General features: G+C 40.7%; 1 non-coding gene across 1 annotated transcript; it reads left to right on the forward strand.

Annotated features, from left to right (window-relative positions):
* Window positions 1-8,424: 8,424 nt before the first annotated feature.
* Window positions 8,425-8,531, forward strand: LOC111759495 (U6 spliceosomal RNA). Its single transcript, XR_002793463.1, has one exon. It is a non-coding gene; the product is annotated as a U6 spliceosomal RNA (small nuclear RNA).
* Window positions 8,532-9,824: the final 1,293 nt, after the last annotated feature.

Raw genomic sequence — 9,824 nt, forward strand, 5'->3', positions numbered from 1 at the left:
GCTGAAGGAATAGCAAAGAAAGACCAGAAAAATGACACAGTGTGAATTCCCAGTGTTTTCACCTGGTGCTGGGCAGCAGGTGCAGAACAGGCTTTCATGATGACAGCATTACAACTAACCTACATGTTGTTTATCTAAATTATTTCTAAAAACCAGGAGAAAATAGCTCTATTTAATTTTAGATAAGATTCCATTTCTCCAGCACTTTGCTTCCTGCTTACAAGCCAGAGAGTTCCCAGATGGAACACTACCCTGTCCTGGTTTACATACCTGATGTCCACTTTAGGTTGCATGAAGGGAGATTCAGGAGGGGTGGCAGGTTTATCTCTGCACGTAACACATTCTCATTAAGAACTTAGGCCTGGAGTTCTCAGAAAATGTCCTATTTCAAGTCGGGTTTCAGTGCTTTCCCCCTTCCCTGTGCTTGACAGTTTTCTCTTTGAAGTACAGGGACATCAGGAAAGAGTTTGGACAGATTCTCATCTCCATTTATGTTCCTCTGCCTACAATTCCCCTGAGGCCCTCAAAGGGTCTCCTCCAGACACCTAAAGCAGACCCAGCAGGAGGGGCGCAGGCCAGTGGGAAGGTGCAGCTGCCGGTTTTCATTACAGAATGTCCTCTCTTCTTATCTTGCCTTTTTTTTAGCCTGAAGGCCAAAGACATAGAGAGGAATCTTGATTTCCAGCGTTAATCTGCTCCAGCTGGCTGCCTGTCGAACATCTGAAATGACTTGTGATGTAACAATTATTTTTAAAATATGCCAACATCTCGTTTTATGTAATTTTATGGATAATAATAGGATAGGAATTTAGCTTAGAAAACTTTTTGGCCAACAATCATTCAGACAAATAAAAATGAGAACAAAAAAGGTGACATGATGGGCAAAATAAAAGAGCTTGCTGTGCCAGAAAGTCACGGGAATTATTCTTCCTAAGGTCACGTTTCTTATCTGTTTGGAAATGACCCAGAACCTCTCTTCACAAGTATCTCCCACTGGCCTCCTTAGTTGTCCCAAGACTGAAAGAACATTTGAACCTAGAACGGGTGGACGTACAGAACGTCTGTTCTCAAAGCTGAAAGGCCCCCAGGGTTCACCTTGGTTCACCAGCTCCACCACAGCCCGCGCTTCTATTTGGGAGTTGGAGAAACAAGACAGAGAGTTTAGGCAAACAGCCCACAGTCTTGTCAGCAGGGTGGGGGAGGCCAGATCAGAAGGGAGCCCTGTGATTCCCAGGGTAGAGTTCTGTCCATTGCCCTGGGCTTTGTTCCTCTGAGGCTTCACGTATAAGCTGTATGTGTATGTGTGTTCTCCTATTCTTTTGTTTTCATTGCAGATTTTTACATTAATTTCCCTCAAAGAGACTTTTATTTTGTTCCCCTTTTTATTTGGAAAAATTTCAAACCTATAGATAAGTTGAAAGAATTATGCAGTGAAAACACATATTTTCTTCACTTAGATTCAATCAGTTAATCTATTTCACTCTCATCATATGTCTATTTATTTTTTAAACCATTTGAAAGTTGCAGGCATCATGACATTTAGACCTAAAATATTTCAGCCTATATTTTCCAAGAACAAAGACATTCACCTTAAAAATATTCAGACTCCAGGAAATTGACACAGATACAAAAGTATTATCTAATTAGATACACCATATTCAAATTTTCCCATTTATTCCAAAAATGTCCTTTATAGCTGTTTTCTTCCTTCCTTTCTTCCCCTCCTTCTCTCTTTTCCTTCATTTTTGGATCCAGCACTCCATCACCCAGCCACTGAGTTTGGCTGCCTCTTTGGTCTCTTTTAATCTCTAGCATTCCCCCACCTTGTTATTGTGTGTGTTTCACAGCATTGACATTTTTGAAGAGCCCACACCAGATGCCTTAAATAATATCCCACAGTCTGGATTTGTCTGTGTGCTTTTTCGTGATTAAATTCAAATTAAACATTTTTTGGTAAGACTATCACATATATGATTCTGCGCACTTCCCATTGCATCTCATCAGCAGGGGCATGATGTCCATCGACAATCACTGTTATTGATGATGTTTGATCACTTGGTTAAGGTGGTATAGCAGTTTGATATAGTTATGAATTCTAAAAATAGATAGGGAATTATGTTTGTAAACTGATCTGTACTTGGACATGATTAAATTATGATCAGGGCTGTGGGCCATGTCAGTAGGGTGTTAAGTCTCCACCCACTGGTGGGTGGGGACTCACACATAAAAGATATGGCAAAGGACATAATTGGAGGTTTTTGATGTTGGAGTTTCGATTTTGGAGCTTGATGCTGAAGTCTTAAGCTGGAACCCCAGGAAGTAAGCACACAGAGTACAGGAAGAAAGCCCAGGAAGAAAGGATCCCTGAGCCCAGACAGAAGGAAGCACTAAGAAGAGAGGAACGTTGAACCCAGAGAGAAGCAAGCACTGGGAAGAGAGGAACCCAGGAAGCCTGAACCCTGGCAGACATCGGCAGCCATCTTACTCTAACATGTGGAAAAAGACTTTGGTGAAGGAAGAAACTTATGCTTTATGGCCTGGTAACTGGAGCTTCTTCCCCAAATAAATACCCTTTATAAAACCCAACTAATTTCTGGTATTTTATATCAGCACCCCTTTGGCTGACTAATACAGGTGGTATCTGCCAGATCTCTCCATTGGATAGGAACATTTTTCCTTTAGTAATCTCTGGGAGATATTTTCAGAGAAGGTTTGTTCTTTAATTACTTAATGTAGTACAGCCACAGTTAAAAAGCAACATTGACAAAAAGATGAACAACCCAATTACAAAATGAACAAAGAACTTGAACAAATGTTTGTCCAAAGAGGATATATCAATGGCCAATAAGCACATGAAAAGATGCTCAACATCATTAGCCATTAGGGAAACGTAAATCAAAACTGCAATGAGGTACCACTTCACACCCACTAGGGATGGCTGTTTCATAAAAGGGGAAAGGGGTCGATAACAAATGTTTGCGAGGATGCAGAGAAATTGGATCCCTTGTACATTTCTGATAGAAAGGTAAATAAACACATGGTGTGTAAATAAATGGTGTAGTCTCTGTGGAAAGGAGCGGGCAGTTTCTCAAAAAGCTAAATATAGAATTACCATGTGACCTACAATCCCACTTCTTGCTATATATCCAAAGAACTGAAAACAGATACTCAAATAGATAATTACACACCAATATTCGTAGCAGCATTATTCACAATAATCACAATGTAGAAACACCTCAAGTGTCCATCAACAGATGAATGGGTAAACAAAATGTGGTGAATATACACAATGGAATATTATTTGGTTATAGAAGGAATGAAGTTCAGAAGATACTCTGCAATATGGATGAACCTTGAAAACATTATGTGGAGTAAAATAAGCAAGTACATAAGGACAAATACTATATGATTACTTACATGAAATATATAATAATAGCAAATGTGTAGAGACAGAAAGTAGATTAAAAGTTACCAGGAGAAGGGGGAAAGGGTTAAGGGGGAGTTGTTGCTTGGTGGGCATAAAGTGTTTGTAAATTTTGGAAATTTTAAAATTAAAAAAAAAAACAACAAAAAGATGTTGATCTGATATTAGATAGCATTCCATAGTTGAAATGTAACACCTAACATGCCCTGCTCTATTTGCCACACGTTATTTATACAGGGGCTGGGGTAGGGGAGGGAAAAGGCTAAACTAACCCTTCTCCTTTATAAACCGCCACCCTCCAGTAATCTGAAATTTATTCTCATGGCTTTTCCAGCATATCTAATATTATCCAGAGTATTGACTTCATCCAAGTTTTCTGGCCCTTCCTAAAATTCCCATTGAAATCTGAGAAGGCAGACCTGCAAAAGTTAAATATATCAAAGAGCAAAGCCCTAAGTAGGTAACCCCACTGCTTCAAACACAAAATTACATGAGGTAAGTCAAAGGTCTCTGCCTCAGCACTTTGAGGCTGGAGTATCACAGACAGCGTACAGCTTATTCTATTACATTTGCAGCAGGGTGCATTTTCCTTGCTGGCTAGCATGAAGGACATGAACTTGAGAAAGGAGGACAAAAATAGAGCTCCAAAGCCATGTCAATCTTGTCTCAGAGGTCAAAAATACTCACCACTTTAATGGACATTACTGCTTTGGTAATGAGTATTTCAACACTGAAAAATACACCTAAGTCTCCAAGTGAATCATAAACATGGTGTTTGTTGTCAATAATGCATGTAAGTCCACCCTCATCGCATCCTATGCCATGAGAGGGCCAGGGCTCCCTGGGAAATTCCTTGGAATTCTTTCTGTATTGTTTTTCCCCCAGACTGCATGTTCCATGATTTCAGACTTGGCTTATCTGGTCCTCTTCTATCTCCAATGTCTACAGCAGTGTCAGACACACATTGAGTGTCCTGTTATTATTGGATGAAAGGATTCACGATTAAAAGATTTAGGTAACTCGTGACCCTTTCATCCCCTTTTAATTTAATGTCAAAATATATTTCCCTGGAGTATGTGAGTAATAAGGGCTTCTTAGTTTCTCTCAACCTCCAGCTGCTCAGTTAGTCATTTCAGCGCCAAGAAGGCACCAAGGTGAACCTCTATGAGCCAGATCAGGTCATGAATCGACCCCTCAAGGTTATATGTCTGTCTGTCTCTATTTATAAAGTAGGGACTAGAAAGGAATCTCCCGTTGTCACTGGTGTGTTTCCCTCCTTTCAGCGTTCCCATTACTGGGTTGCTAAAGGTCATGGGGGAAGGGAGGTCTCAGGATTATTGGTAGAATGTAGAAGTTGCTTAAGTACTTAGCATTATTTCTCTATGTGACTTTTTCTAGAAATATTGTGATATCAGATTTTGGTTAATTTGAATAAATACATGATGGCTAATAAAAATAAGTTATCTTCCCTATAAACGTTCATGTATTTTTTTGCTCAAGTGCCAATGCTTTAGTGGCAGGGAGCTTGAAAACAACACATTGTACATATGTTCACTTGACTCAAAACTATTTCACCTAAGAGATGGTAGGTGGGAAGGTAAACAGCAGGAGAAAAGCAATAATGAAAATTAAAATATAAGAAGAGCAGTAGTAGTTCGTGTTGATCCCATGCTTATTACTCCTAGTCTGAACAACCCTATGAAGTAAGAACTGAATATTATCCCTTTGTATAGAGTAGGAAACTGAGGTTTAGCCAGGCTGTGGCTTGCTAAGGGTTAGAGCAAGGATTTGAACTTAGTGTGTCTGATGCCAGGGCCTTCTCACTTTGCCATACTCAGGGAGTGCCTGTAACTACACACAGAGATGAAAGCCTGTTGTTTACAAGTGTTGTTGGCAAGTGTTCAAGGAAATCTCTCATCATTTCTTAAAGTACTTATACTGGGAGGAACTCAGGGCATATAAGCACTTGTAGAATTGAGGCAGGTTAATTTAGGGAATAAAAAGACGAATCTGGGACCTAAGAGAAAACCAAGGCTGCGTAACATATGGCCATGGGAACCCTCCCTGAGGTTAAGGAACCCACAAGATGGCTGCTGGAAGAACTTCGCAGGAATTCCACGTTTGAAATGGGATTTCACCCAGGATCAAGGAAAAGTCCCAGATATTCTACAAGGGCTTTGTCTTTGGGGCCCCAGGGGAATTGATGAGCAGGGTAACCAATCAAATTAGCAAACAGCTGGGACTCCTCCCCCAAATATTAACAAGGGGCAGGGTAAGTAATGGTTTAAAAGGCAAGCACAGAAGTTAAATCGTCCCCCTTTTTGCCCTTTCTGCTCTGCCTGGACCAGCAAGCAAATACACCTAGGGATTTGTAACCTGTAACAGGAATTTGTAGTCTGTAAATCAGCCCTTTTTACCCCCTTTTAGCCCTTTTCCTCCCCCTGCCTGGACCAACCTGCAAGTATACACCTACGACACATAATCTGTTGTTTACTTCCATTTCTCTTTCTCTCATTTTCTTAATAAACTACTGGCCTAACTAAACTGGCATGTACTTAAAATTCTTTTTTTTAACATAGTCAAGAACCTAGAAAAAATCCAGCAACAGAATTACTACCCCAGAGTTCAGATAGTGGAAACCCTATACTCTTCTTAAACATCTTTGTGATACTATTCAGTCCTTTTATCGTCTTTATGGTTCTTCTTGGAGCCATCTCCAAAAATGACACTTTCCCTAAAATTATGGATATAGCTCAATTCCTGCCAGGTATCCCTGTGCAAACAGATGAAAAGCTTTGCTGCTGTAGGTGGTTGAACAAAGGCCACGGGACTGAATCAGCCTGCAGCATGACCAAGATTCTATCACTGCTGACGTTCTTAGACACGTAGATTCAATTGGCTCACTTTTTTTCCCTCCCCCTTGTGAAAAATTAAGAAAAAAAGGCATGTAGATACAAAGGTTCCTTTTATTTTTTTTAACCTAACACCTAGAAATAAGCAGAGAATTTGCATTTTTCAAGCCTAATTTTATCTAAAGTCACATGATTTTATGGGTAGGGATCATTATGAAACCAGTTTTCATAATGGCAACAACTGCTTTACAAAGCTCCCTTTCAAATTCTGCACCACTGTGGACTCAGGTTTTTTCTCTTACTTCTTACCTTCTCCCAACACTCCCCGAGGCCCATAAAAGAAACCCATTCAAAATCAGTTTTAAAAATCAAGCACAGAGACAACCAGTAAGATGGCAGCAGAGTAAGGAGTTCCTAGAGTCAGCTTGTGCTACAGTGCAGTTAATAATCACCCAGAGCTACCTAAATCACTTGTTTGGGGGCTCCAGGAAACCAGTAGGGCATCCTACAACATCCTTGAAAGAATGGGTGAAGTGGACTTGGCCCAATGGATAGGGCGTCTGTCTACCACATGGGAGGTCTGCGGTTCAAACCCTGGGCCTACTTGACCCGTGTGGAGTTGGCCCATGTGCAGTGCTGATGCGCGCAAGGAGTGCCCTGCCACTCAGGGGTGACCCCCGTGTAAGGGAGCCCCATGCACAAGGAGCGCGCCCCATAAGGAGAGCCACCCAGCGTGAAAGAAAGTTCAGCCTGCCCAAGAATGGTGCCGCACACATGGAGAGCTGACACAACAAGATGATGCAACAAAAAGAAACACAGATTCCTGTGCCGCTGACAACAACAGAAGCGGACAAAGAAGAACACACAGCAAATGGACACAAAGAACAGACAACTGGGGGGGGGCAGGGAAGGGGAGAGAAATAAAAATAAATCTTTAAAAAAAAAAAGAATGAAAGGAAGAGACTGTCCATCTGCAGAGAAGACTTGTAAGTAGAGCGCTCCACGCCATGGAGGCTGGTGCCCATCCTCCACTGGAGGCACAAGCTGCCTCAGGAGCTGTTCTGCTGCTGGAATTGAAAACTCCACTTCCCAAAAATGGGGGAGGAAGAGATAGCTGGGCACCAACTTAAGCTACTGATCAGTAAATTCAGCGGGCTAAAGTATAATCCTGAGAACAGCTAAAGTTTGAGCCTGTCCAAGCCAGAAAGAGGCTGGTGGCTGCCATTTTTACTCTGACCCTGGCATGTAGGGAAGCGGGGCAGACAGGCTTCTTTCCATCCAGATCCAATGACAGCTCTAGCCTAGGCCCTAGTCCCACCTCTGGCAGGGAGGAAACTGGAGGGACCTGTACCACCTCTCTGGGAAAGTACAGGCCACGCTAAGAAGGTTGGTGATCATCCTACTCTGGCAGCACAAGCTGCTACAGAAGTTATTCTGTGGCTGGAATTGGAAGTTCCATTTCCCAAAAACAGTGAAAGGAGAAGAGACATTTGGCCACAGACTTTAGCTACTGATTAGTAAATTCGGCTGGCTGAAGTATAACCCTAAGAACAGCTAAACTTTGAACCTGTCCAGGTAGGAAAAAGGCTGGTAGCCAGCACTTTGACTCTGCCCCCTGCATGAGGGGAAGCTGGGCTGACTGAAAATCACAGTGATGGAAGGACCAGCTTCTTTCATCCAGATTGGCCTGCAGCTCTAGTCTAGGCTTCAGCCCTACCACTAGCAAGGAGGAGACTGCCAGACCCTGTACCAGACTATCCAGGTAATTGCAGGTACATTTGGCTGGCACAACGGAAGAGTTGGAAGTCTAATAGTTGTGGTCATTTTGGAGCAGGTAACATGAGCATCCACAGCTTACAGCACCAATATATCCTTGGCTCTGACTACACAAACAACAAGGGAGAAAAGTCCTAAATTAAAGAGAAAAACTGCATGCAGAACAAATACATCTAGTAACTCAGATGGCAAGACTCCAACAAAAAATTACAATCCACACCAAGAAACAGGAAGATATGGTCCAGGTAAAGGAAAAAGTAAAAACTCCAGATGACATAAAGGAGTTGAGACAACTAATCATAGATGTTCAAACAAATCTCCTTAATACATTCAAGATGGCTAAACATATTATGGATATTAAGAAGACAATGGGTGCGCACTTTGGCAGCATATATACTAAAATTGGAATGATACAGAGAAGATTAGCATAGCCCCTGCATAAGGATGACCCGCAAATTCATGAAGTGTTCCATATTTTTAAAAAAGAAAGAAAAAAAATATTGGATGAGCACAAAGAAGAATTTGAAAGCAAACATAGAAAAATAGCAGATCTTAAAGGAATGAAAGGCACAATAAATGAAATTTAAAATACACTGGAATAATATAATAGCAGATTTGAGGGGGCAACAGAAAGGATTGGTAAGCTTGAAGAAATGACTTCCAAAAGTGAACATACAAAAGAAGAGATGAAGAAATGAATGGAAAGAATTGAACATCTCAGGGAACTAAACAACAGCAAGAGACATGCAAACACATGTGCCATGGGTGTACCAGAAGGAGAAGAGAAGGGATATGGGGCAAAAGAAATATTTGAAGAAATAATGTAGAAAATTTCCCAACCCTATTGAAGGACATGGATATCCATGTCCAAGAAGCATAATGCCTCCCATCCAAATAAATCTGCGAAGACCAACTCCAAGACACATAGTCATCAAAATGTTAAATGCCAAAGAAAAAGAGAATTCTGAGAGCAGCAAGAGAAAAGCAATACATAATGTATAAGGGATGCCCAATAAGATTAAGTGCTGATTTCTCATCAGAAACCATGGAGGCAAGAAGACAGTGGTATGATATATTTAAGATGATGCAAGAGAAAAACTTGCATCCAAGAATCTTATATCCAGCAAGAATGTCCTTCAAAAATGAGGGTGAGTTTAGAGTATTCACAGATAAACAAAAACTGAGGGTTTGTAACCAAGAGTCTGGCTTTGCAGGAAATACTAAAGGGTATGCTGCAGTCTGAAAAGAAAAGACAGTAGAGAGAGACTTGGAAGTGAGTCTAGAAATGAAGCTTATATCAGTAAAAGTAACTAAAAGCCTCAAAAGAAAGGTAAAAGTAAAATATGACAGATAAAACCCAAAGGTCAAAATGGGTGAAATAAGAACTGCCTTTACAGTAATATCATTGAATGTTAATTGATTAAACTCCCCAATCAAAAGACACAGAATGGTAGAATAGATAAGGAAGTATGAACCACCTATATGCAGTCTCCAAGAGATTCACCTTGGACCCAAGGATACCAATAGATTCAAAGTGAAAGACTGGAAAAAGATATTCCAAACATTCAGTAACCAAAATGAAAAAAAAAGGTGGAGTACCTATACTTATATTAGATCAAACAGACTTTAAAAGACACTAGTAATGCACAATCTGAGGCAGAAGTCAGGAAAAAAATTCCATTTACAATAGTAACTAAAAGAATCAAATATTTAGGAATAAATTTAACCAACAATGTAAAGGACTTGTATTCAGAAAACTACAATTCATTATT

The sequence above is a fragment of the Dasypus novemcinctus genome, chromosome 14 (assembly GCF_030445035.2).
Source record: "Dasypus novemcinctus isolate mDasNov1 chromosome 14, mDasNov1.1.hap2, whole genome shotgun sequence".
Lineage (NCBI taxonomy): Eukaryota > Metazoa > Chordata > Mammalia > Cingulata > Dasypodidae > Dasypus > Dasypus novemcinctus.